Source organism: Notamacropus eugenii, chromosome 5, assembly GCF_028372415.1.
Source record: "Notamacropus eugenii isolate mMacEug1 chromosome 5, mMacEug1.pri_v2, whole genome shotgun sequence".
NCBI lineage: Eukaryota > Metazoa > Chordata > Mammalia > Diprotodontia > Macropodidae > Notamacropus > Notamacropus eugenii.
Genome location: NC_092876.1, coordinates 299839091 through 299866897, shown reverse-complemented (window position 1 = coordinate 299866897; position 27807 = coordinate 299839091). Strand labels below are relative to the sequence as shown.

Genomic DNA, 27807 nt, shown 5'->3' with positions numbered 1-27807 from the left:
CTGTTTCCCATATTCCTACACTTTACTCCCCTCCACCTACCCTGCCATCCATCGACACTGCCTCTTTGCTGACACCCCATCTCCTGTCTGTGCCTTTTCACTAACTGTATCTTACAACTGGAATGCTCTCCCCACTCACCTCTGCCTCCTGGCTTCCATGGTTTCCTCCTACCTTGTGTCCCATTGTTAGTGCTTTCCCCTCTAAGATTACCTCAGATCATATATAGACATATACATATATATGTATATATATATATATATATACACATATATAAAATGTGCATGCATGCATGTATGTGTATGTGTATATATGTATGTATATGTATGTGTATAGGCATATATGTGTGTATGTGTATATGTATGTGTGTTTATATATGGATATATGTATCTGTGTGTATATGTATGTATTTATGTTTATATATACACATTATCTATCTATTATATATAATATATATTGTATACATGTAATGTATATTATATGCACACAGGATTATTTGCATGTTGTCTCCCTCAGTTAGAATGTGAGTTCCTTGAGCACAGGAACACTCTTCTAGTTGCCTTTTATTTGCATCCCCCAAATTTAGCAGAGTACCTGGCACATAGTAACCACTTAATAAATGGTTATTGCCTTGACTTAGACTTCCCAGGGGGATTTTAATCATCAATTAAAAACTCAAAGGAATGAATCTATAATGGTGAAAGTCCAGACACGTGGCAAGCAGAACGTGGGATAATTTTGGATGTCAGGTTTTCCTAGCACTCCTCAAAACATACTAATAGACTGTTACTTATGCTCCCTCTCCCTATTCCAATATTTTGGCACTCGTTTTCCCTGCATATGGACTTGGCTTATCCTGAATAACAAACAGTCGGTCAACAAGCATTTGTTAAGTGCTTACTATGTGCCAGGGATACAACATACAGTAAAAGACAGTCACTGATTTCCAGAAGCTCACCATCCAGTAGGGGAGACAACATAAAAACAAACATGTACAAACAAGATTTATATAGCATAAATTGAGATAATCAATAAAGAGGAGGCATTAGCATCAAAGATCAGGAAAGGCTTTCTGTAGGACACAAAATTTTAGTGGGGACTTAGTTCCTTGTTACATCTCCCCAGGGTAAGGTTCTGTTTCAGGTTACTGTGGTGGTGAAGACAAGTGACAACATTGGATACAACATCCCCCAGATAAGCCTTATCCATACCTCTTGATGCATCACTGTTTTCATTAATTTTACCATTTCATTGAACCATATTTACTAATGCTTATAACATTGAACTGGGCTATTTCCCATTAATAAATTTTCCCACAACTTAAAAAAAAGGTCAAGGGAACTTTTTTTTTGTACTGGTTTTGAAGTCCAAAGACTGGATTTGAATCTTGGCTTTGCAACCTACTCAGGTGATCTTGAGAAGTCAAGCTCTCAGAACCTCATTATCTTTATGTATAACGAGGGTATGTGACCACTCATGTTCTTCTGAACTTTAGTTCTCACCTGTCAGTATGTAGTTGGTTATTATTGATGCTATTGTAATATTATTGTACTATTATTGGTATTATTGTAGTTGATTACTATTGGTACCTATATTTTTATCATGAATCCTACGCAGGGTAGGTACCTGTAGACAACTTCACATTTCATCATGAATCCTCTAGAATCAGAGTTCCTAAGTCTTTCAAATTTGTTTGCCTTTACAATATTTTTGCTGGTGTATAAATTGTACAAATTATTACTTCATTCTGCATCAGTTTATACAATTCTCCCCTTCATTTTTACAGCACAATAGAATTCCATCTCATTTATATGCTATAACTTGTTCAGAGGGTTACCAATTGATGGATACCCCTTTCAGTTTATGATTCTTTGTCACCACAAAAAGAACTGTTATAAATATTTTTGTATATCCTTAGTTAGAATCTGTTTCACTTAGGACTAATTATTCCCTTGATTCTCCCTCTCCCCACATTCCTTTTTTTCTCTGTTCTCTAATTTCCTTTCTGTTTCCTAATTGAGTAAAATTTATTTCTGTACCCAGCTCTATATGTGTACATGTGTAATCTTTCCTCCTTTGACCAGTTCACATGAGAGTTAAATGCAAGTGTCACCTTCTCCTCCCACTCTTTTCTCTTTGTTTACATAGACTTCAACTTGCACATCTCAATTATGTGATATATTTTTCCCTAATCTTCTTCGCCCTCCCTTTTGACCCCACCTCAATGTATTCTTTTTCCCTTTCCATTATTTTAAGATCTTCAAAGCATTACAGAACACCCCCAGACTAATTAGGCTCCCTCTAAGACCCCTGATGATAATAGGGTTCTGAGAGGACACATATATTATCTTCCCATATTAGGATATCAACAATTCATCCTTATTTAGTCCTCACATATTCGTGTTTACTGTTTCACAAGGTTGGTTTTTTTTATTTCCTGTCTTAGCACTTCAGAATTTTTTACAAAGCTCTTATCTTTTCATTAGGAATTCTAGAATGTGCTCTACTACATTAAAGATATATTCCCTGTCCCCACCCCCACCCCCCACGTAGGATTATACTCAATTTTGTTGGGTGAGCTATTCGTGGTTTTAAGCCTCTATACTTTGTTTTTTGGATATCATATTCCAAATTCTTTGCTTCTTTATAGTGGTGGCTGCTAAAACATGTGTGATCCTGACTGTCGCATGTAGGCACTTGAATTCTTTTTTTCTGGATGCTTGCAGTATTTTTTTTCCCCTTGATCTGGAATCTGGATTTCTTTCAGGATATGATACTAGCAGACTCTTTATATTTCCACTTTTCTCTCTAGTTGTAAGAGATCTTTGCAGTTTTCTTATATGTTTTATTGAAATAGTGATATCTAGACTTTTCTTTTTTGATCATGGCTTCTAGGCAGTCTAATGATTCTTGAATTATCTCTTCTGATATATTTTCAAGTTTAGTTGTATTTTTTATGATGTACTTAACAATTCTCAGGGAGTTTGTATCTTGGGTAAGATTTTGAACCTGAAATATCAAACTGTTAATTTCATTTCCAATTCTTTCTTCATAGCTCTCATTTCTTCTCCATTTCTTTTTCCTTTAGCACTCTTCTTTTATTTTTAAAAATATGTTTAACAATTAAAAAAATAAACTCTTTCTTCATTTCACCCAAGAATTCTAGTTAAATTTGTACCCGAACTGTATTTAAGTATGTGTGTATATAAAAACTATAGGCATACATCAGAGACAACGTGAGTTTGGTTCCAGAGCATCACAAGAAAGTAAATATTGCAATAAAATGAGTCACATGAAATTTTTGGTTTTCCAGTGCATATAAAAACTATGATTATACCATACTATGTATTCTGTTAATTGTGCAATAGTATTCTGTCTTTAAAAATATACACAGCTTAATTTAAAAATTTTGTTACCATTCTCTCATTTTCAGTCATGTCTGACTCTTTGTGACTTTATTTGAGATTTTCTTGGCAGAGATACTACTGTGGTTTACCATTTCATCCTCTAGTCCATTTTTATATTAGAAGAAACTGAGGCAACCAGAGTTGAATGACTTTTCCAAGGTCATATAGCTAGTAAGTGTCTTAGGCTGGATTTGCACTGAGGTCTTCCTGACTCTAGACACAGTGCCCTATTCACTGTGCCACCTATCTGACCAATTAAAAAAAATACTTTATTGGTAACAAAAAAATGCTAAGCATCCTCTGAGCCTTCAGTGAGTTGTAATATTTTTGCTGGTGTTGAGTGTTGCTCCAATGTTGATGGCTGCTGACTGATCAAGGTGGTAGTTACTAAAGGTTGGGGTGACTATGAAAATTTCTTAAAATAAGACAACAAAGTTGGCCTCATCAGTTATCTCTTCCTTTCACTTAAACATTTAGATGACATTATAGGGTTATTAACTGGCCTAATTTCAATATTGTTGTGGCTCAGGGAATAGGGGGACCCAAGGAAAGTGGGAGAGATGGGAAGAGCTATTCAGTAGAACAGTTAGAATACATACAAAAGCATTGATTAAGTTCACTGTATTATATAGGCGTGGTTGGTGGTTCCCAAAACAATTACAATAGTAACATCAAAGATCATTGATCATAGATCACCATAACAAATATAACAGTAATGAAAAAGTTTGAAACATTGCAAGAATGATCAAAATGTGACATAGAAAATGATGTGAGTACATACTGTTGGAAAAATGGCACTGATAGATTTGCTCAATACAGCGTTGCCACAAACCTTTAATTTTTTTAAGGGAAATATCTGCAAAGTGCAATATAGAAAAGTGTAAAATGAGGTATACCCGTTCTTGCCTTTCAGGATTGCTATAAGTATGTCATAAAATAAAATATATAAATTGCTTTAAAACTGTAAAGTTCTATACATATCTAAAGTATCAGCAATAGTAGTAGCTAGGGGGTAAGTAGATAGAGTATTGGACCTGAAGTCAAGAAAACTTGAATTCAGATATGACCTCAGACATTTATTAGTAGCTCTAAAATGAGATATTAATGGTATCTGTCTTCTGGGATTGCAAGGATAGAATGCAATAATATTTATGAAGCAAATTTGTAACTTTAAAAGTTCAATAAAAAGCTCACTATTGTTATCATCATCATGAGTATCACCACTAGTGTGTGCATCAAAATAAAGCTTTCTAAAGAAAAGCACATTGTACTGATGAAAAGGGAGAGTGGTCAATTGAGAGATACATTAAGATACGTTTAGAGTTAGAAGAGACTTAGAGATCAGTTAGCCAACCCCCCTGGCATATTTAATACCTCTCTGCATATGAACTTCGTCACAGGGTAATTTCCCTAGATTACTGAAGTTCTTAACATGAGATCTGAGAACTTTTTATAATAAATATATTTATCACTTGAATTGGTTTCTTTTATAGTTCTATGCCTTTTAATCATTTACACACATGACTGTGAGAAGGGGTCTCTAGGCTTCATTATACTATGAAAGAGATCCATGACACTTAAAAAAAAAAACAATTAAGGCCCCCATTCCTAAAACTAGAGACCTCAGAGCCCATTCAGTCCAACCCTTCTGATTTTATAAATAAGGAAATGAAAACCCAGAGAGGTTAAATAATTAGGCCAGTGCCAAATAAAATTGTGAGGCAGTATTTGAACTCAGGTCCCCTAATTGCAGATGCTTTTTGTACTGCTCTAAGTTGCTTCTCCAAGTGGTCTTTTGAAGTCATTAGCTAAGTAATTCCACTTCTTTCTTCACTAGCTGCCTCTTTCAGTTGGTTGATTGTTGTCTTTCATTCTTGAAGAGGACCAAAGTGACATCACTATGTTGGGCTCAGAGTACAGTGTGTCCAACTGTGGCTGATCAGAGCAATGTGAGCTTTAAGCAACATGGTCAGTTGTGCCTCAAAGTTGTGCTCTCTGCAGCAGAGTTTGAATGCTTGGCAGTTCAGCTTGAAAAAGGACGTCAGTGTCTGATACGTTATCTTGCCAAGTGATCTTCAGAATCTTCCTAAGAATTCAAATGGAAACAGATCAGTTTCCTAGCATGGTACTAGTTTATTGTCTAAGTTTCTCAAGGAGATCAGGGCCAATGGTTCTGTAGACCTTACGATGGTATGTAGTCTAATACCTCTTCTCTCCTACACCTTTCTTTGGAACCTCCCAAACACTGAACTAGTTCTGGCAATCTATAGATCAGCCTCATCATCTATGCATACATCCCTGGAAAGTATGTTGCCAAGGTAAGTGAACTTATCCACAGCATTCAAAATTTCTTCTTTTGCTGTAACCAATGGTTCCATGTAGGGATGGTATGGTGTTGGATGGTGGGGAACCTATTTTCTTGGTGTTAATCAACCAGTAGCAACCCAAAACCCAAAGGCAGAAGCATGTCACCTCCCTACTCAGACCCTCCAGGTTTTGGACCAAGTGTAATTGCTTCAATTTAGCATATCTGAGAGATGTCCCAGAATGGGAAATTAGGGAGGAAATATTGGTTGGTTACAAGAGGAACCCTGGAGGCACTGGGGGAATAAAATTGAGAACAAATATGACAGTTGTACCACCACCAAATCTTGGTGTCCTTCCTAAAGCAAAGGGAAATATGTTGAATGTATTTAGACCTTTCATCAAATTCTGGCATTTGGAATTCAAATGGGGAAGAAAATTCAGCATAAAACCAAAGATCTTTTTTAAAGGTATTTATAGTGTGAAGGCATTTTTAACAACCTTGTATAATTCTCTGCATTTAATGCTTTAAAAAAGTCCTTTCATATGCATTAGTTTAAAATTCTCAACTTCCCCCATTTTCCCTCACCCCTCCCCCATCAAACCACCTATCCCTAGACCCTGAGACATAGGCAAGGTAATGTAAACTGAATTTTTGCCACTTCATTCCATCTGAGCCCATGAAATTTTCTGGAGTCTGTGATTTTTCCAAGTCTCACAGTGCCTGTTGGTGCCAGATAAGAGAAATCAGCAGATGCAACAGACCTGTTAATACACTTTATATTTGTGTAGAATGTTAGAGATTATAAATCACATTCACACATACTAATTAATCTCCTTTGATCCCTGGAACAACTCTTTGAAGCAGAAAGGTCTGACTCTCCCCATTTTACAGATGAAGAAACAGGACCAGAGGGGATAAGTGACTTGCTCAAGGATATTCAGATTCTAAGTGGCAGAGTAGATACTCAAACCCAGACAGTTTGACATCATGTCCAGGGCTCTTTTGACTACACTGCCCTGCCTCATTTTAGTAAGAAAATTCCAGAGTATCTGACTGTGATTGCATGGATGAACTTAGTAGAAATTGCTACCCTTTGAAGGTCTACAAATAAAAAGAACTGTCTTTCACCCATTATCAGTGGCATTCAATTCAATAAACTGCTCAAGTGCCTAGTATGTGCTAGGAGTTGTTTTAGAAACTAGAGATATTTTTTTTTAAAGAATGGGAATGATACAATGTCAATAAGACAGCATGCACACAACATGAAATAGTACAAATGAAGAGAGACAGGGAAAGAGGGGGAGGGGGAAGAGAGAGAGAAACTAATAACTGGGAGACCTTTCCTGCAACCCTTCCCTTTCCTGCCATTGAGCTCAATGCAGACATAATATCAGCTTTTGCGCAGGCTATTGAGGTTCTAGTGGTGAAAGCAGCAGCAGTGACAGCAGCAACAGCAGCAGTTTCAGGAGTTCTTACCACCCAAGGACAGTAATAAGATAGGACAACTGGTCAGAAAGAGATTATAGGGGACTCCGGTACTGGTACTGGGTACAGAAATGGGTCAAAGTTCTAGGGCAGAGAGAGAGCAGGGACCCTAGTTTCAGGTGAGAGTACCAGGTCAGAGGAAAGCACTAGCATTTGCAGTGGCAAGGAGATAGGGCCCCTACCTAGGTAATGACCAGAGTGCAGTTGAAAGAAAAATGACTGCACATCTCCCTGGATTACTCCCCCTTGAAAGCATGGAAAACTTAAAAATTTCAAGAACTAGCTATGAAAATAGCAATATGAGAAAGCCTGAAGCTTGGGACAGTGATTCCTGTCCCCCACTAGATGAGTAGACACCAATTTTATTTTTTTTATTATTATTATTTTTTAATGTTTAACAATCACTGCCATACAATTGAGATTTTATCCCCCCCACACCTACCCTCCACTACCCCCCTTCCTCCCCACGACTGCATACAATTCTGTATAGGTTCTACATATACTTTCCTATTGAGTGTATTTTCACTATAGTCATGCTATGTAGTCAGACTAGAATAAATGAAAGAAATCATATAACAAATCTAAACATGATACACAAAAACATACACATACACAAACATGATCTGCTACATTTTGTGAATGACTTCCATATTTCTTTCTCTGAGTGTGGAAGGCATTTTGCCTTGAGAACCACCATTGGGATTTTTTTTTTTAAGAAGTTCTTGCGTTATTACAAAATTCCAAGGTAGACACCAACTTTAAAAGAAAATTCAAAATCAAGAAAAATGCTGGAAAAATGAATAGACAACAACAAAAACCTGACTACTTTGGTGACAGGGAAATTCAAGATATAAACTCAGAAGGAGTCAGCAATATGAAAACATCTACAAGCAAAGTTCCAAATGAAAATGCAGATTGAACATAAGCCCCAAATAAAAAATTCTTAGAGAAGCTAAAGAAAGAGATTTAAAAAGAACAAAAAAAAAATGATTTTAAAAATCAAGTAAGAGTGATAGAGGAAAAATGGGAAAAGAAATGAGAACAATGCAAGAAAATTGTGAAAAGAATATTAACAGTTTGGTAAATAAGGCACAAAAGATACTGAAAGAAATAACACCTTAAAAAACAGAACTGGCCAAATGATAAAAAGAGGTACAAACCCCCCTTGAAGAAAAAAAAACTATTTAAAGAAGCAGAAGTAGCCAAATGGAGAAAGAAGTACAAAAGCTCATCAAAGAAAATAATTCCTTAAAAATTAGAATTGAGCAAGTGGAAGCTAATAACTCCATGAGGCATCAAGAAACAATAAAATAATGTCAAAAGAATTTAAAATAGAAGAAAATGGGAAATGCCTCATAGGGAAAACACCTGACTTGGAAAAATAGCTTCAGGAAAGATAAATTAAGAATTATTAAACTACCTGAAAGCCATGATAAAAAAAGAGCCTAGAAATCATATTTCAAAAAAATTATAAAGGAAAACTGCCCCAATATCTTGAAAGTGGATGGCAAAGTAGAAATTGAAAAATAAATCCAAAACTCACCTGCTAAAGGAGATCCCCAAATATAAATTCCCAGGAATATTATAGCAGAATTGCAGAGCTCCAGGATCAAAAGAAAAAAAAACTGCATGCAGCCAGAAAGAAACCATTCAAATGCAGAGGAGCCACAGTCAGGATCACATGCGATTTAGCTCCTATTACCAAAAAGGAGCAGAGGATCTGGAATATGATATTCTGGAAGACAAAAAAAAAATATAGAATTATATCCACAAATAACCCACCCAGAAATACTCAGTATGATTCTTCAGTGTGGGGAAATGGATATTTAGTAAATGAGAGGACTTTCAAATATTCCTGATGATAAGACCAGAGGTGAACAGAAAATATGAGATGCAAACACAAGACTTGAGAAGCATAAAAAGATAAACATGAAAGAAATTCTAAGAAACTTAACAATGCTAAACTGTTTACATTCCCAAATTGGAAGGTAATACATGAAGCATTTAAGAACTTTATCATTTTTAGGGAAGGAAGATGAAGTCTGTGTAGACGGAGGACATGGAGTATGAGTCTATTATGTTGGGATGACCTCAAAACAAAAGGAGGGGTGGAAAAAAGGGATTCACTGGAAGAAGGGGGAAGAGAGAAGAAGAATGGGGAAATTGTCTCATAGAAGAGACATGAAAAGAAGTTTTTATAATGAAGGAAAAAATGAAAGGGGTAATGCTTGACCTTCATACTCATCTGAACTAGTTCAAAGAGGGAAGAATATATAAACACACTCAACTGGGTATAGAAATCTATCTTACCCAACAGGAAGTAGGAAGAGAAGGGGCTAGGAGAAAAAAAGGGGAAGGAGATGATAAGAGGGAGGGTGGATTAAGGGAGGCAGTGGTCAGAAGCAAAACAGACTTTTGAGGAGAGACAGGAGAAAAAAAGACAAGCAGAAGAAAATAGTATGAAGGGAAATCCACAGTTAGTAATCACAACTGTGGATGTAAATGGGATTAACTCACCCACAGAATGGAAGCAGATAGCAGAATGGATTGGAAACCAGAATACAACAATATATTGGGGGGTTTTTTGTTTATCTTTTCAATTTTTTTCACTTAATAGTATTTTTTCTATTACATGTAAAGATAATTTTCAACGCTCATTTTTGCAAGATTTTAAGTTCCAAATTTTTCTTCCTCCTTCTCTTCCCTTCTCCCTACCCCATAAAGTAAGCAATCTGAATTAGATTATACATGTAAAATCATGTTAAATATATTTCCATAAATAATGTATTTTTTTACAGGAAATACACAGGATGTAAAGATAAAGTCAAAATGGGTATATGATTTAGACATAAAGGATGATATAAGCAAATTAGAGAACAGAACATTTTTACCTGTCAGATCTATGTATAAAAGAAGAGTTTGTGATCAAACAAGAAATAGAGAGGATCCCAGGAAGTAAAATGGAAAATTTGGATTATATTAAATTAAAAAGGTTTCACACAAACAATACCAATGCAGCCAAAATTAGAAAGAAAGCAGGAAATTTGGGGAAATTTTACAGCAAGTTTCTCTGATAAAGGCCTCCTTTCTCAAATTATAAAATAAGATGCATTCTCCAATTGATAAATGGTTAAGTGATATGAACAGGCAGTTTTCAGATTAAAAAAAATCCAAACTACCAATAGTCATATGAAAAAAATGCTCAAAATCACTATTGATTAAAGAAATGCAAATTCAGATAACTATGAGGTGACAAGTCACAACTATAAAATTGGCTACAGTGACATAAAAGGAAAATGATAAATGTTGTAGGCAATATGGGAAAATTGGGACATTAATGTATTGTCGATGGAGTTGTGAACCATTTTGCAGAGCAATTTGAACTATGCTCAAAGGGACATCAACTGTGTATATACCCTTTGAATCCAATAATACCCCTTCTATGTCTGTATCCCAGAGAGATCACAAAAAAGAGGTGAGAAGAAGGAGCTACTTACACAAAAATATTTATAGCAGCTTGCTTTATTGTGACAAAGAATTGGAAATTGAGGGAAAGCCCATCAATTGAGAAATGACTGAGTTGTGGTATATAATACTATTATACTATAAGAAATGACAAGCAGGCCGATTTCAGAAAATCCTGGAAAGATTTACATTCACTGATGCAAAGTGAAGTGAGCAGAACCAGGAGACCATTGTACACAGTAACAGCAACATTATACAATGATCAATTATGAATGACTTAGCTCCTCAGCAATACAATGATCCAAGACAATTCCAAAGAAGTCATGAAAAATGATACTCATTTCCAGAGAAAGAAATGATGGAGTCTGAATGCAGATTGAAGCATACTATTTTCACTTTGCTTTCCTCCTTTGGTCTGTTTCTTCTTTCACAACATTCTTTCACAACTAATATGGAAATTTGTTTTACAAGATTGTACATATATAATATATATCAAATTGCCTACCGTCTTAGGGAGGGGAGATGTGAGGGAGAATGGGATAAAATTTGGAACTCAATTTAAAAAAATGAACAGTAAAAATTGTCTTTACACGTAATTGGAAAAAATAAAATACTATTTAAAATGTAGACTAAAAAAATGTAAGTCCCCAGTTGATAAATGGTCAAATGATATGAACAGGCAGTTTTCAGATAAAGAAATCCAGATATCAAAGAAATCAATAGTCATATGTAAAAATGCATGAAATCACTTTGGATTAGAACAGAGGTGGGGAACCTGCAGCCTAGAGGCCACATGTGGCCCTCAGGGTCCTCAAGTGTGGCCCTTTGATTGAATCCGAAGGACTTGAGGACCCAGAGGGTCACATGTGGTCTCAAGGACACAGGTTCCCCACCCCTGGATTACAGAAATGCGAATTCAAACAACTCTGAGGTTGAAGTGGGTTGAATAATATTGCTTTTAGCTTTCTTTATTTTGCCTTTTTATTTTTTGCAACATGGCTAATATAGAAATATGTTTTACGTGACTATGTGTGTATAATAGGTATCATAATGCTTACTTTCTCAATGGGTAGGGGAGGAACTGGAGGGAGGGAGAGAATTTAGAACTCAAAAGAAAAAAACGAATATTTAAAAATATGTGTGATCCAGATGTTTGGTTAATAAAAAATAGACTATTACCATTTCCATGACTTTGCAGACCAAATTATGTATGAAATCACCCTAACTGCTAGTGCTCCTATTAGGACATAAGTTACTATAAGGGCAAAGACTGTCCTCTAATTTGTATTTTTTTTATCCCTAGTATGCAGCACAGTTCCTGGCATATTAATATGTTATTATATTAATATAATATAATTAATTATACTATAGCAGTTAATAAATGTATTTTCATCCAATAAAAATAAAATGAATGCTGCAAAACTATGATGACCAAACTTAACCCCAAAGAAGAGAGATAAGATGCCTCCCTCCTTTGCAGGGAATTGTATATAACATGAGAGGTTTTTGATATATTGGTTATTTTTGCTGTGTTTTTCTTTTTTAGGAAAAAAATGGGAAATGTAGGTGATAGAAAAACTAAAGATATCAATAAAAATTAATTTAAAAAAATCCATAGCCCTGAGATGCTAAGGTGATTTCCCCACCCCCCATGCCTCCATAACTGAACTGCAGTCTGGTGTACACTTAGGGAAACTTAAAACATAAAAACTGAAGGCAAGTGCTATAGAAACATGTAAAGAAAAATACTAATGTGTCCAAATTAATTTGGGCAACATGCTATCCTTTACTATGCTTACTGTCAAACTTTAGTCCCAGGAGTAGGGTGGTTTTACACAACTTATTGGTCCTGTGGAGTGGTGGAATTTTTTAAATCTCTAGCATAGAGACTCATTTAAATAATGAATCTTATCACAAACCTAGAAAGGTAGATGGGAAAGTTGACCTTATTGGCCAGATTTGAACTTAGTTTTCATCCAATTTAATAGAACCACACATTATTTAAAAAGACATCAAATACATAGAAACTCTTAATTTACAAGATTTACTTTTGTAAAACACATTTTATTGATATCTTTTGTTTTTGCAGTACCTAAATTTCCTGGTATCTCTCCTCTTCCCCTTTTCAAAAGAGCTATCCCACTGTTCTCATCTATAACATTAAGCAGAAATGTATACTAATATCCCATTTCAACATTAGATCTGTGAACCAATTTGACTTGTCCCGAATGGCTTGGTTCATGAAAATTTAAGGTCTGTTATCGAGTATTTCGGGAAATGTGTTCACTTTATATGTGATTTATTATTGTATAACTGTATCCTTCAATTTGTTCATATTATAATAATAATAAAATACAGCACTTAATATGTTTGAGGCACTGTGATAAGCCCTTTACAATTGTTATCTCATTTGATCCTTAAGACAATCCTTGGGAATAGGTGCTATATTTTACAGCGAGGAAACTGAGGCAAAGTTAAGTGACTTGCCCAGTATCATACACTAGTGAGTGTCTGGGGCCAAATTTGAACTCAGTTCTTCTTAATTCCAAACCCACAACCATCATCTTCATATCATCATTGGCATTTCTTTGTTTACTCCTCCTCTGTGCCCGAGTTTGAGCCAACAAAAGAAATTCCCTGTTATTCCATTGTAAGCATGGAGAGGGTGGAGCAGCTTGACAGAAGTTGAGTGACTAGTCCATTGTGTTCTGCTCAATTATATTGTCACCACTGTTATAATTCTTAAGACCTATAACCTAGTATGAACTAACAAGGTAATATGCTAGACTTTCCATTCATATGTTGTGATTCACTTTGGGTATAACCACTATTTTTTTTTTAATTGTGAATTTGTCCCTTAAGTATGTTTCCCTAGACTATTAAGTATATTCTCATTTATGATTTGAGTCTTCCTTGACACCAACAATTAATTTCCCCTAAGGAACAAATCTCAAATTTAAGAATTAAGGTTCATAGGGTTTGAAATACAGAACAGTTTCAGAACTTTTTAGAAAATGTAGCATGTTGTAGGAATGCCCGGAGAATAGATGCTTCTTTAGGATAAAGACTTTTTTGTCTTTGTATCCCTGGAGCCCAGCATAGATGGGGTTTTGTATACAGTAGGTGCTTAACCAATGTTTGTTGAAATGGATGTTTTAACTCTACAGATTGGTAACATCTATATTAAATAATAACTAAGTATATTTTATAACATACAATCTTTATGTACTTTTTATGATTCAAGATATGTATGATGTGTTGTTTATAATTCAGTATTTCATGTACTACTTAGAACCATTTTAATTCACTTAAAATACTAATTAAGTATCCATTATGTGCAAGATACTGTACCAAATGACTATCCTCAAAGAACTAATCTAACAATCTAATTTTCCAATTGTTTTGCTTCAAATATTCGTTTTATTCCCTCTCCCCAATTCCTTATCTCTTCCATGAAATTTTTTTAGGCTAATAATCTTCACTTAGTTACCATCACTTCAATCAGTGTAGAAACCTTGTTAGCATTTGTGAAATCATCTTCATACTGCTGTGGTTGGTTAGGTTTTAATTATTTCTGTCATTTAAAAAAAGTTTCTTTACACGTGTTTATCTTGTTTCCCTGGTCATATTGTTAAATCTGTTAGGCTAGAAAAAGGAGATGTCTCTTCTTATTGTTTTAATCGCTCTTTATACCAATGAATATTTACTAACAATTTTTAATATAGCCTAGATTTGAATTAATTAATTACACAAAATGTACCTTTAAAATGGTAGTAAGGATGATCAAGGACACAGGGCAGAAAAATACAGGTTTATTCTTATATATATCTTCTATATAAGGAGAGGACCCCAACTTTAGAAAGAATGGTCCCCCTCTTGTAGGATGGGAGTGTCACTGTGTGACTTGAAGGGAGGCAGAATAGATATGTCTAGTCTCTAGCCCCAACCCTTCTCCAAAGGAGACTCTCATTCCTGCCACGAGAAGAAGCGGGAGGTTGGAGCTAAAGGCCACTCTGCTCTCCTCAGAGAAAGGAGTTACCAGGCTAGAATTATAATTAAATGCATACTTAAATATTATTAGTCTAGAGCAATTTAATTGGGTTCAATTTAACTTCTGATCACTTTGTAATTTGTTGGGGGAAGGGGAACCCCAGGCTCCATGTCTAAGACTTGACCCCTTTCCTATGTAATACCAATTCCACAGTAAACAAACATAACACATAGGAAAGAAATTATCTAAACTGACAGCAAAACAGAAATTGGAGAAGTTATACATAAGAAAATACATATCAGAAAACAGAGAGTGAAAGAGCTCTCCCATAGGAAAAAGGGGAATAACTCAGTTCAGTGAAACTTAGAGTGTAGATCTCAACCAAAGGGAAATCCCAGAGTAGCAAGCTAGAGACAGGGACATGACAAAGACTGCCTACTGCTCTTGTGTCTTCCCAGTGTCTTTGCATTCAGCAGCCTGAGGTGAGGCTAGGCTCTTCCACCTTCCCTCTCAAAGCTGGAAGTCAGAAGCGTCCAAAGTGACTCAAAGCTCAAAGAAGACGAGAAGCTTGAGGAGCCCCCATAAGGACTTAAAGTTTGAAGAGTCCCAAAAGGTACTGAAGAAGCCTGGAGCCCTTTTGCTCTCACCAACTCTACTCTGTCTGCCCCTCACAAAGGACAGGGCCTTCATGTCCACCAGTAAGTAGACAGTTCCATACCAGTGGAATTTGGGACAGAGGTTACATGTATAACCCCTACAATTATTTATCGCACAGAGAGAATGCTCAATAAATATTTGATGAGCTGAATTAAGTCATGTTGATTCAATAAGATTTATTATATGCCTACTGTGAGCCATGTACTGGGCTAAGCACCATGGATATTAAAGAAAGGTGAAATTCAGTCCCTGTTCTCAAGTGATTCATAATCTAATGGGGGAGACAACGTCAGTAACTATGTACAAATATGATATATGCATGAAACATATCAGAAGGAAGATACTAAACAGGGATTTATTGAGCCCCAACTATGTTCTTATCATCAAAAGAATCTTTTTAAAAAGTATAACAATTATACTCTCTTCTCCAGGACCATGTAATCTAATGCGGAAAATAATCTTTCATATAAATAAAAACCTTTCTCACCTAAAACCAAAAACCACAGACAAAGCAAAATGGTATATAGGAGAGCAGGGGTAGGAATGAAGCAGCTTAAGTTTTTACACATACAGTAAGGACTACAGCTTGACCAGAACAGAGAGTTCATGTTGGGGAGTAGTAAAAAATGAGATCAGACAGTTGCATGGGATCAGATTATATAGGATCTTGGAGGATAGACTAAAGAGTTTGGATTATGGGTATCACCATGTTTTCTTGATGTGTAGTTTTCTGTGGGAAGAATTGCCCAAGGGAGGGTTTGGGAACCTGAGGCCTAGAGATCACATGTAGCCCTCTAGGTCCTCAAGTATGACCCTTTGAACTTCAGTATGAAGTTTGGATTCAAAGGGCCACACATGAGGACCTAGAGAGCTATATGTGGCCTTGAAGCCACAGGTTCCCCAACCCTGGCTAAGGCAATTGGAGGCAATTGCCCATCTTGTCATCTCCCCTGTCACTGCCATACTTCTTCAAACCTGTTACAGCATATATGTAACTTATCATCAGAGAAAATGACTTCACTCCCTGAGGGAGGTAACTAACTCAGTTATAGAGTTCCTACCCTGGGTCAAGCTGTTATGATCAGCGAGTAAGTGAGCGCAAGCTCAACAAGTCTACTATATCTACCCAACAGATGACCAACTCAGATGACACTCCATCCATCTCCCATCCTGTCATACACGATGGCTAGCTCACTATTCCCCCCCCATCCCCATAGCTTCATACTAGTAAGTGTGACATTACCTTCTTGATGTTCTTGGTCCTCTTTGAGAATGAAGGATGAACAGCTACAAGGGTTCTTCATGAAGGTGTCTATGTAGAGAATGAATTAAACCTTATCACACACATTTCTTACATGTGTGCCTCACTACTATTATGGTCTGACCAGGTTCTTAGGAGAAGGAATGATTTTTTATATATTATTATTGCTATTGCTAATTTCTTCTTCTCCTCCTTGTTCTCCTTCTTCATTTATTTCCATTGATTTTTTTTTTTCTCAAAAAGCTGGCACAATTTGCTTTCTGTCCCATGCGGTTTTCATTTTTGAGTTCTTGAAATACAGCTCGGGAAAAGACAGGCTTTTAAGTCCATTGTGTTGTAAATAGAGCTACTTGATTCCTCCTTAAAATCTAAATCACTCTGGCTTTCACTGAATGGCCAATAATAGTCCCAGCCCAAGCCTCTGTGGCTTATTGTTTAGTTTTAGGTTTTGATTGCTTAGGATGAGTGTAAATAGCAATTCCGTTCAGTTTTTGCCAGAAACTCTGAGGGCCTTCCACTCTTAGACTGATGTTTCTGTGAAGATAAATTGAGCCTTTTTTTTTTTGGTCTCAACTTTTACCTAGCCCTTAGTCATTGAATAGATGTGGTCTCAGACAAACCAAGACCCAGGAAAGACCTTAATTTAGAAAGGCCAAGGTCACTGGTTGCATCGTGGGCCATCACCATCTTGACCTTTTATATCTCTGAAGGACAGAGTGAGGCTGATTGGTGCCTTTTTAAAGCTCTGCCTCACTTAAATCCAATTTAAGTCAAGACATCACCCTTGTGATGTCCCTGGAAGGACAAACAACAAACACCAGCAACTCCCATGCCCTTCTTGCTGTAGGTTCAGTAATCAAATCAATGCTACCATATGTATTTCTGAAAAGAATGTGTCATTGACCTATTCTATCAATCAACTGTTGCTGTTTGTCCTTCCTTCTGGAAGAGGACCATGGTATCAGGAAGGTGATGCCATGACTTGCAAGTGAATTGGATTAAAGTGAGGGAGGGCTGTGCAAAGTCACCAGACTCACTTTCTCCTTCAGAGCCATCTGGGTCCAGTGGCAAGATATAAATCAGGAATATGGGAGATGGCCCCACCAATCAATTGGAGGATCCCCATGAATGTATTACATTCACTTCCCTTGTCATTGCTTCATTTATTTGTTATCTCCTATTGGAATGTAAACTTCTTGGGGTCATCTCTTTTGTATTTATATCCTTAGCACTTAATACAGTGCCTGGCACATAGTAAATGCTTAATAAATATTTTTTTAATTCAGTCATGAAGCTAAACTTTGCAAATAGCAAGCCAACTAGACAGAATGATTTTAATAAGCACAACTGCATTACTGTCAAATATATCTAAAAGTTTCCTTGTAGCATCATGTCTTTGTGTTCACAAGGGTGGAATTCTTTAAAACTAACTTTGTTATTGTTCAGGGCCTTGAATACTGTCTCACAGATCTCCTGTGATTAAAGTTCCAACCATTATTTTTTCTCCTCGGTTGGATGAAAATATTGGTAAATTGTTGGATGAGAATATTGGATGAAAAACCCAATTCCAACCTAGGAAGCATCTTGGTGGTTTTTTATTCTGATGACTATGAGAAGTTGCTGATTTTCAGCCTCTGTTATATAAATTACAATGTCTGTTCCCTGGAAAAAAGCTAGTGGATAGTATTAAACCTCAGGACATGGGTTTTTCTACCAAATAAACATTCCATTGTAATTTTTTTTTTCATTTTGAAGGTCAAATCATAGTAATTCTATTGAACTTAATTTAAGATTTTCAAGTTGGAACTTAATATAAGACTTTCAGGTTTGACCTTAATCTAAGACTTTCAAGTTAATCTATGAGCTCTAGGTTAGGTAGTAAACTATTAATCAGACATGGACACTTGGCTCTAGACTAGGCAAATTCATCAGAATCCACACCATTTGCATCAAAAGTACAGTGGCTAATGACCACCAGATGTCACCATTCTACTTCCTCCCTAAATGTGCCTTGAGAAAAGCTTGAGATAACTTGCCCATCTTCCTAGGGACTGAGGTAAATATACACTTCAGAACTGGACATCTTTTGTTCAAAGGAATTGTTAGAAAGGTTTCCTTGATTTCTAATGAATTAATCTATGGAGACTTGAATAAAGTTAAAACGAAAACAAAAACATCACCCTGAGAAGTTTCTGAATATTCTGCAAAAAGGATGGAATCTCTGACTTAACCTGGGCAAGAGGTTTATAGGATAATACATTTAGATATGGAAGGAATTTTAGAGGTCATCCAATCCAAGTTCTTCCATTTACAAATACGAAAACTGAAGCCTAGAGGGGTTAAACTGGATTAGTCAAGATGATAGTAATTACTTAGTTTTCTTACTCTCAATTGAACCTCTAAGTAGAGTCACATGAAAGGTATGGTCACTGCATCCAGTCTGAGGCTATGTGTAAGGTGTCTTGTGGCTCTGGGGGTAGAAGAAAAGGCATCAATTTTATGGTGTAGTGGAAATAGTCATGTACTGAGTATTCTCATGAACTGAGACCTAGGTTCACCTTTGCCACTGGTAAACTCTTTTTCATCTTGAACTCTGTGTCTAACTGCCCTGTTAGTAAAATGAAGCTATTACATTGAATGATCTTTAGAGGTCCTTTACAGCTGTGCAGTTTATGGTTCCTCATCCTTAGTTTAGTTGAAAGCATTTAGGAATGTTTGACTGCCAGAAGGATCATGCTAGAAACTGAGGGATAGAGAATAATCAACAGAAGCTTCTGTATTATCATTGTACAAAGACAATTAATTCTGGTTGTACAATGAAGATAGATTCCATCCAAAGCTCTGCTCCTAAACTCTTTATTACAGAGTGTAAATAAGTCTGGTAGTTAAGAGCAGCTCCATAAAGTGCAAACAGTATTAGATCTGGAGTCAGGAAGACTTGAGTTCAAATTCTGCCTCAAACATTTACTTACTGGGTGACCATGGGCAAGTGACCTGCAAAATAGGGATAATTAGCACCCATCTCAGAGTGGTACTGTAATAATGTATAATAAGATTATACATATATATGTATATGTATATACACACAGAAATGTAAAGTGCTTTGCAAACCTTAAGTCATTATATATAAATGTTAGCTATTATTATCACATCTTTTGACAGATTTCCCCTGTTACCACCTGAGAATGTAAAATTTACCATTTATTATCTCCAGTTAATGCTGTTCTTTTAATGAGAAATAATGCTTATTATATACTTGTCTAAGATGGTTTCCCTGAAGGCTTAATCCATGGCGGATGTAGTCAATGCTTGTTGGGAGCTACTTTCTTCCCCTCAAGGAAAGTAAGTCTTTCCCCTTCGGAATCTCCCCCAGGGACCTGGGAGATGACCATAATATCCACAGATTCTGGGAGCTGGAGATCTCATTTCTCCAATGAGTGAACAGAGAACGAGAGGGAGAGAGTTTAGGTGACTTTCCCAAGGTCACAAATTTGGAGGTCATTGTGAAAGTCAGAGTCAGAACCCAGGTCCCTTCATCCTTAAACTCTGGATTTTCCACTATGCTGTCCCCCTCCCTAACACAGGGTTTGTGCCAGTTCACATTTTCTGTCTGTCCTGGATTATTATGAGAGATCCTGGCTCATGAGAGAATTTGCGGAATAACTTCAGTAGCAGTTTCGTGAATTCCTCAGTCAGAAGTGTCCAGTGACTCCGACTTAATTGCTGACTTTGAGGCGGTCAGGGGTGAGGGGAGGGCAAGGAGGCAGAGGAGCAGGAAAGGGAGGCAGGCAGGGAGAATGCTTCCCTGGTAATTTTAGTAATTTGCAGACGGTCCCTCAGCCGAGCTCCCCGGTTCAGAATTGGTTGTGCACAGTGACTGAGAGGGCGGAGAGTTTGCAGACAGTCCCTGGCCGCAATCCAGATCTTTTGCTACGGGCCAGGAGCAGGCAGAAGTGGATGAGGTTGGGTGGGGAGGGGAGGACTGAGGAATTTGCGGAGGAGCTCTCGAAAACCTGACCGCGGATCTCTCCCTGTAAAGAGTGTTGGCGCGTTGTGTGCACGGTCCCTGCCGAGCTGGGAGTTTGCAGACCGTCCCTGACTCGGCCCGTCTCCCGGAGCCTGCAGCGGCGGCGGCGGCGGCTCCCGGGCTCGGGTTGCATTCCCAGGTAGCTCGCTAGGCAGGCTCCGCGGTGCTGCTGCTGCTGCAGCCTGCAGGCGGTGTGACCTCCTGCCCGCCCAGCCCCGCATCCTTGCACACTGGCTCCTGTAAGGGACGACGGGTGAACAGCTCCTTCAGGGGCTGCTGCTGCTGCTGCTGAGGAGGGAGGCAGCCCAGAGGTAAGGAGCGCCCGCGATGATTTGTGTTGCCCTGGGGCTGGACAAGGACGCACGCCCCCTCCCCTCCCCATCTTTGCTGCTTTCACTCCCCAGCACGCCATCCTGCCGCCCCGCTGGAGAAGGAAAGCGAGAGGAACGGGGTGACTAGACAAGCCGAGGGGCAGCGCCGGGGGGCAGCTTCTGAGCCTCCCCGGGTTGCCCTCCTTCTGCAGCTCTCCAGCGCTCGGGTTGGCACTCAGAGCCCGGGGTGGTCTGCTGCCCGGAGACCCCTTCCTCAGTCCCACCCGCGGGACGGGCAGCCCAGCTTGGTCTGTTCCTCCCTAGAGAGAGGGGGGCAGCTTTCAGGGTTGTTGGAGGCGTGTTTGGGATGGTAGAAGCCCAGGGGCATCCCCTTCGGGAGAGAAGTCCGAGAGAGGTGGGCAGGACGATGAGCGATTAGGCTGTTAAAAATGGGAGCCTCTGAGAGTGAGTCCTGCCCACCCTCGGGAGTCCTCCTGAAGTCCAAGTGAGGTCGCAGGCTCTCCTGCCTCCGGGATGCCTGGGGGCCAGGAGTCTTCCCCTGGTTCAGGGAGCGAGGGAACAGGCTAGGAGGTCTGTATTAGACTCCGGGTGCAAGGAGAATGGGGTTGGGGAGCGGTGTTGGGCATGGGATGGTGGGGCAGAAAGCGAGCGCTTCCCACGGAGACTGGAGCTAGAGATGCGGCGAGCTTGGGGCTGTGAGCAGCGCTGGCTCTCTGCGGCCTCCTCTCTCTCCTCCGCCCCAGGGCTACGCTGGCCAGTGCCCACTTAGGGGCTTAGTGAGCCCTGGGAGCGCGGTTGCCAGATTGTGAGCCCGCCAGCTCAGGGTGGTTTATGAGTCTGGGAAAAGCGAGAGGCGAGAGAAGGGGGGAAAAGGGAAAGGGGGGGGGGGGGGGAGAGGAAAAGCGAGAGCATGCTCAGTGGAGCCCAGGGAACTTCCTGCCTAATAGTGAGCCACGCGAGGCAGGCAGGCACCCTGCCCGCCCGCCTGCCTTACTCAACCCTTAGCAATTCTGAAAGTTGGGGGGGGGGGGGGGGGGAGCGGGAGTAGCCTGGGCTCCGGTCCCCTGTCCCCCGGCGTTGCCAGCCACCCCTCCCTTCCCGAATCCGGGTTCCTCTAGCCCCTGCTGGAGCCTGCCAGCGAGCCACTTTCTGCAGACCTGGGGGAGGGTCAGGAGGGGATTTGACATCTCTCATCTGCTCTTCTGGTGCCCATTCTGGTGCTGAGGTCGGGGCGGCGGGAGGCCTGGAGCGTGGTGATGGTGTTCCCCTTTTGGAACTCAGGGGACTTGGAGCAGAAAGGCAGAAGCTGAGTTTTCCCGTTGGCCATGAGTATAAAGTACAGTCCGTTTTAGTCCACTCCCTCTACAGTAAACCCTCTTCCCGCAAAAGGATTTGGGAGGCGTGTGTGTATACATTTTACTCAGTAATATACCATATAATGTATACTCATTCTATTTAATAGCTTTATAGCTTTCGCCAGGAATAGGGGTAGTGATGAAGCCGCGGGTGGAACTTAGTTATTTGGCTGACACCCTGTTTTGAGAGCCCATGAGCGGCTTGCTAAGCAGGACTAGAACTGTTGGAGCCAGGTTTCTGGGTAAGAGGATGGAGGGAGTGCGCAGGGGAGCCTGGACATGTTATATTTTATTTGGTTCTTCCACTGACTCCCTCCCCTCCGCTTCCACTCCTTGTTTGAAGACATCCATCCTTGGGAAGCTTTACAGGCTCACACAGCCGCAGGTGGAAGCCAGTTGGAGGCGGTATGGGGTTGGAGCGAAAAATTTTCTGCGTGAGACTAGGAAGTTGGGGTGACATTAGAGGAGTGTGCTACCCTTGGAAAGCGGCAAAAGGCATCTTAGAGGGTGCATGCACGTCCTTATTCCTGGTTTAAAGCACACAAACACCTTAAGTTCCAGGTATGGTGAGGAAAAGCTTTTTGGGTGTGGGGTGGAAGTGTGGTAGGGGCTGACCCCTATCCCATTTCACTTTTATCAAGTTGGGAGGGGTTGTGTGTGACGCACACCCTGTGTCTCATCCCAGCTTTAGTGGTGGATTAGTCCCTCTTTGTTCTTCTGATTTGAAAGAACCAGATTTTTGAAAAGGACTAAGGTTCGATTCTGTTTTGACCTTATGGTATTATAATAGATATCCCCCCAACCGTTCCTTGACCATAATTTACAATTTAAAATGTTGAGATCTGAGATATAATCAAAATACCTCTTCAAGCAGTCGACTAATAATCATTGGGAGAAAAAACAACCCAGGAATGAAAGGGTCCTGAAATACGAAGTTGGGTCTCTTTGAAGAGGGAGTATGGTTATAGTTCTTTCCCTTTATCTCTTCCTTTTTCTCTTTGTCTCCTTTTTTTCCTTGTCCTCTCTCTCTCTCTCTCTCTCTCTCTCTCTCTCTCTCTCTCTCTCTCTCTCCCTCTGTCTCTCTCACTCCCTCCCACTCTTCCTCCTTCCAATGTTCCTCCCTCTAAATGAGGTTAGACTTATAAAGAGCTTAGCACGGTATCTGAAACATTGTAGGCACTTAACAAATGCTTATTCCTTCCTACTCTCTCTTTCCCTTATTTTTTCGTGCCTTTTTTTTATACTAGAGCAGTGGTTCTTAAAGTAAGATCTTGAAATTTTTTGCAATATAAATTGGATTTCTTTGTAAACCCATGTATTTAACTTTATAATTAAAATCATTCTGAAAAAAGGTCCATAAGGTTCACTAGTGAAACCAGAGGAGATACTCTATCTGTTGGGCTGAGAAGCTTTGGGAAGCTCAGCAGTATTGCCTATGATATTCTGTAAGGTGTATGTCAAAACCTTCTCAGTTATTCATTTGTGTGCCCACATTTCTCTTTCACTCCCACCACAGTCAATTCCATTGACATAAGTCATAAAAAAATGAGTCTACCTGCCTGGTTCATATGTACCTAGAATCCATATAATAGGTGTTGATTTATAACCAGGATGGAAATGACAAAGATTGATAAAGGGAATGATTGGGGGAATTGGGGGGCAGTGAAATTAATGAATGACATCTGTGTACTTCCAGTCACTGGTACAAAGCAGAAGATAATAAGATTTTTAAAAAAAAATCTGATCAAATTTTGAATTTCTGGTGTTTTGTGACTTGAAAGTGTGACCTCTGTATTCATTTATATATCCATTAACATATTTACATGTATAATGCTTGCATATATAGTGGTCTTTAATAGAAACATACATCTTGGAGCAGGGACTTCCAAGATCTTTCACAGTATTTTTTTTTCCTCCTCCCTTTCAGTTTAAAAATAACAAATCAGCCTTTTACTCAACTTTCCTCCGGAAGAGTTGAAATGCTAAAGCTGCTACAGTGTCTAAGGCTGTGCTGTTACAGTAAAGAGCTTCAATTGATGGAGAAGGGTGCCCCATATCAAGTTAAAGGTACTTTGATCTTCCAGTCAAACCTTGGTCTTTCCTCCATGCTAACTGCCTGTTGATCTGGGTATAATTGAAATATTGAGCTTAGTTTCCATAAAGTCCTAAATGTTGGGGTCCTAGTTCTCTGTGAAATCATTTCCTTGGAACAATTTTGCCAAGGTCCTATGAGTAGTGGCTAGATGACGGGACATTTTTTGGCTAATTCATGTCTGTTCCTATTTTTATGAGCTTTAATGGATGCAGGTGATTTAGTTTTAGCCAGGAAGTATAAAAAACTAGCACTATTTTCTTTTTTGTATCCTGGCCTTTACCTTACATGGGGAAGTGTTTACTTTAGGACTTCTTATCAAGAATTAGGTGTAAGGTAGAGTGGTCTTTGTGACATGGTGCTTTCTTGCTGATTGGTGTAGTTTGAATTATAAACTAGTGTTTTTCAGAAAGGCAGGTGGAAGGATGAGAAGAGAAAGTATTTTTAAGATTATGGTATGTCTTGTGAGTTTTGGTCTTTGTGGATATGTCAGATTTTGATGAAATAGGAAGAGAGATGTGGAGCTAGTCATTACATTTTACCAAGCCACCTTTAGCATTAAAAATTGCTTTGAAGACTATATACTCTTAAGAAAATTTTACTGGATATTTAGTATTCAATATTCATATGAATAAAAATAGTGAAGCTATGAGGTAACTTAGAAGAGCAGATATAGTTCGGGGGTTGTAGTCCTGAAAATCTAGAGTCAGAATTTTAATATCTGTGTGATCTTGTAGATCTTGTAGATCTGTGTGATCTTAATTCAAGTAGATCCCTGAGACTTATTTAGTGTGTATTCATGGATCAGCTGAGATCTGCCTGATTGTTGTTGTTTTTTCTTTTTTTGTTTGTTGGTTTGTTTTTGTTTTTGGTTGTATCTGACTTTTCCATTTTGGGATTTTCTTGGCAAAGATACTGGAACCGTTTGCCATTTCCTTCTCTGGTTCATTTCACAGATGAACTGAGGCAAACAGGGTTAAACAATTTGCTGAGGGTAACCCAGCTAGTAAGTGACTGAGACTGGATTTGAACTCATGTCTTTCTGACTCCAGGCCTGGCATTCCAGCCACTGTACCCACTTCATTGCCCCAAATCTGTTTGTTGGCAGAGGGAATTCCTGCACTTTAATTTTACATACTGAGAAAATCTCAGTGTATATTTGAGGGGGAAATTAAATTAGATTAAGATGGAACTAACCATGGTTGCCAGGGTTTCTTTTCACCATAGTAATTTTTTCCTTTTAATTTCTATTTTTATTTCTAATGTATCCATTTTTAATATAATATAAATACATTAATTACATTTTTAATGTAATGGTTAATGTATCCAGTCTTCTCTCCTTGTAGTAAAAACCAACACTTACCCTAGAAATCTATGTCATGGAGGTCCCAGAATACTATGACACTCACTATAGCCATTTGTGTAACAGGTAGAATTTGGGGTCTTTTTCCTGTGTCCGTACATTTAAACGAATTTTCATTGACACCAGATTGTAGGCTCCTTGAAAGCAGGAACTTTCACTTTTGTCTTTGTATGCCCAGTGTCTAGAAAAGAGTAGGTACTTAATCAATGCTTATTGATTTATACGACTATACGATTGAGTCTACCCCCATTTCCCTAGAAAGACACTTGCAAAAGTGTGCCTTTCTGGGGTTTGAACCCATCAGTTTTAACAGTAAGGCCTTTTAAAAGGGAGAATTGGTTACCTCTGCGGCTGTGATCCTTCCTCAGCCTCCTTTCTATTTCCAGCTTGGAAAATCCCAGCAATCTGGGTGGGTGAGTGGGAAGGAGGGGAAGTAGGGGAGCCTAGCTGTTGTGTTATTTTTTTGTTGTTGTTAAAACCATTGCTTTCCAGAGTCCCACTTGCCTTCTTTATTCGTGGTCTAGGACCAGGGGTGGGGAACCTTTGGCTTCGGGTCACATGTGGCCTTCTAGGTCCTTGAGTCAGGACTTTTGACTGAATCCAAGTTTTACAGAACAAATTCTTTTATTAAGGGGATTTGTTCTATGAAGTTAGACTCTAGGACAGTGGACTCCAAGCTTTACTTACTTAAATTATATACTACCTTATTAATAATTGTGGTCATTATAACACAAATATACAATACTGGTACCAGTATGCTAATAATTATGTATATTAGATGTTTAAAAAGGACAAGGTAAAGATCAAACAATACTTGATCCTAGAGTCAATAGGGAGTTACTGGAGTTTAACAGGGTACAGTCCAGAGTGACTAGGGGGCTAGTATAGATGTGTTGAAGATGAGGCCCTATATGACTGGGGCAGGGAGGGAGGCAGGGAAACTTCTTAACTTCTCATTCTCCTGTTCATTGATCACACACTCTTGCCCCTGTGAGCATATTCTGTTGCCCCTGCTTTGGAGCCCACTGGAGTCATTTGTTCTTTGACCTCTTATCTGAGACAGCTTAGTTGATTAGAGATGATATAAAGGGGGTCAGTCAGATCCCAAATCTGGTCAGTAAACTTTATAACTATCAAAGAAAAACATTTCTTCCCGTGGCTTAAGTCTCTCTGCCTGAATCTGGCAAGCTCACAATAAATGTCTACTTTGGTTACCAGAAGAACCTGTAGAGACTGTGGATAGCTTAATGTAAATTCTTCTCCACTACTCAACAATTTAAAGCACATTTGCTACTGACATTGGCTCAGGAGCATTTTCCTTGAGTCAGAAGGACAGTGTATCATGTTATAACTGCCTCTCCATAACAGGTTATAAGGAGTATCTTAGATTTCATCCCTCTTTTCTCTGGTTTTGCTTTTGAAGTTGTTTTTTTTCCTTAAAATTCAGCAATACTCTGTATTCTTAATTTTCAAACATCTGTCTTCAAAGCCTTCTCCTTCTCTAGGTTATTTATTTTTTGTCTTAAGTGTTTCAGCTTTTCTTGTTTGGTACGAACTTTGACCTTGGTTTCTTCTAACATGTATTTTTATTTTGTTAAAAGATTAAAAAAAAGGAAAAGTTGAAAAAAGAGGAGTAAGGAATGGGGCAAGAATGTCTGGGCAGGGGATTCATTTAGGAGATTTGTCAAAGTAAAGATCCCCCTGCCTCAGTAGCATCACCAAAGTTTCTGTGGAATCCTAGAAAGAGCAGAAGCCTAGAAAAACATTCCTGAATACCACAGCATCTGACCACTAGGACCACTTGACTCCATGGAGTTACCATGTTGGAATGCTAATAGAATTTTTTTCTTCATTTATACTTCTGGCATTGCTTCAAGCACTACTAATTCTCTCTTTGACTTCTCCCTATTTTATACTTTGTCCCTTTCCCCCCATTTTTGCCCATGTTATCTGGTTAGTAAATAATCAGTTAGCAGCACTGGGCACCTCCTTTAATGAGTATATAGGCAAAGAAGATGTTTTTGTCTAAGGATTTATATTTTATTCAGAAATGTATAGAGCACATG

The 27807-nt window shown here is 38.7% G+C and overlaps 1 protein-coding gene across 7 annotated transcripts in view; it reads left to right on the top strand.

The window, feature by feature from the left end:
- The first annotated feature begins 20469 nt into the window (after positions 1-20469).
- Positions 20470-27807, top strand: part of MGAT5 (alpha-1,6-mannosylglycoprotein 6-beta-N-acetylglucosaminyltransferase) — a 370599-nt gene continuing 363261 nt past the window's right edge. For 3 of the 7 annotated variants that reach the window (XM_072613265.1, XM_072613263.1, XM_072613260.1), the window contains exons 1-2: positions 20504-20910; positions 24214-24353. The gene's annotated coding sequence lies outside the window, so the exon portion shown is untranslated. Of the gene's footprint in view, positions 20911-24213; positions 24354-27807 lie in introns of all 7 variants that reach the window. The other 4 variants (XM_072613264.1, XM_072613259.1, XM_072613261.1 and 1 more) reach the window with 4 other exon arrangements.